A 1,309-nucleotide genomic window follows, 5' to 3' on the forward strand; every position below is an offset into this window, starting at 1 on the left:
AGCCCCAGCCCCAGCCCCAGCACGCCTCCTGCCTCCCCTCACCTCCTCACCCACACCCGCAGATCCTGTTTCTGGCAGCCCAGACTCTGGCCCAAGCCCGGACACTCAGGAGGAAGCCAGAGCCACTCTCCTCCCTGCCCAGCCTGGGGTTAGGGGCCCCCACTGTAGAGCAGACAGGCCTGAGCTCCAGCTCGGCCCTCACACTCCGTGCTGATGTAACCCCGGTCAAAGGGCATCACCTCTTGGAGCCTCAGCCCCTCCTCTGTGACACAGGGACAATTTTGAAACATTGGTGGGATAGTGCATTACAGGACTTAGCCGGCCACCTCACTGACAGCCGGTGCTCAGCTCATAGGAGCCTCTGTTGGGATTGTTATCTTGTTAGTAAATAGTAACCCTTTGCTAGAAAATCAAGACTGTTCATAATGAAGACTCAAGTCCCCCAGAGTAAGCAGGGAGAAAAACAATGAGCGATGAGTCAAAATACCTGCATGGTAGGTAGTGAGTTCTCTGGCCCAGAGGTAATCAAATTGGTGACATCAGACTGGCAGGAGCGGGATGAGGAACAGGAGTTTGGGAAAAAGGGTTTATCAGTTCCCCTGACGCCACCTGATCTCTGAGCTTCTGTTATGCGCATGGAAGTGGGGATCCAAGAATTCTTAGGAAAGGTAACCTTAGGAAGAAATCGAGGACAAGAGGAGACAGAGAGGGATGCGGCTGGGAAGCGCCTGGCCCATGGGGGTGGGAGGGGAAACAGATAATTCCCTGTCTACTTCAGATACTACTAATGCTATTGTAACCATCCCCATTTATTGAGCAACTTCTGTGTGCTAAGCCCTGGCAGCATCTTAAGAATGATAATAACAGTTATTGAGGCTTCAAAATACTTCACCTGCATCATCTGACTGAATTTGCCCAACAGCCCTACCAGATAGTTACTATGTTACAGAAAGAAACCGAGGCAGGAGAGATTAAGTCCCCTTCTCAAGGTCTTATGGCAAGGAGGCAGTAGACAGAGGATTTGAATCCAGGACTATGCCATGGTCGAGACCACGCTCCCCCTACCACCCAGCACCACCGCCTGACCTGTCTTCTTTTTTTTTGAGATGGGGTCTCCCTGTTGCCAGGCTGGAGTACAGTGGCACGATCTCAGCTCACTGCAACCTCCGCCTCCCAGGTTCAAGTGATTCTCCTGCCTCAGCCTCCCACGTAGCTGGGACTACAGGCACCCGCCACCACACCCAGCTAATTTTTGTATTTTTAGTAGAGATGGGGTTTCACCATGTTGGCCAGGCTGGTCTCGATCTCT

This window comes from Mandrillus leucophaeus, unplaced genomic scaffold (assembly GCF_000951045.1).
Source record: "Mandrillus leucophaeus isolate KB7577 unplaced genomic scaffold, Mleu.le_1.0 Scaffold53, whole genome shotgun sequence".
Taxonomy (NCBI): domain Eukaryota; kingdom Metazoa; phylum Chordata; class Mammalia; order Primates; family Cercopithecidae; genus Mandrillus; species Mandrillus leucophaeus.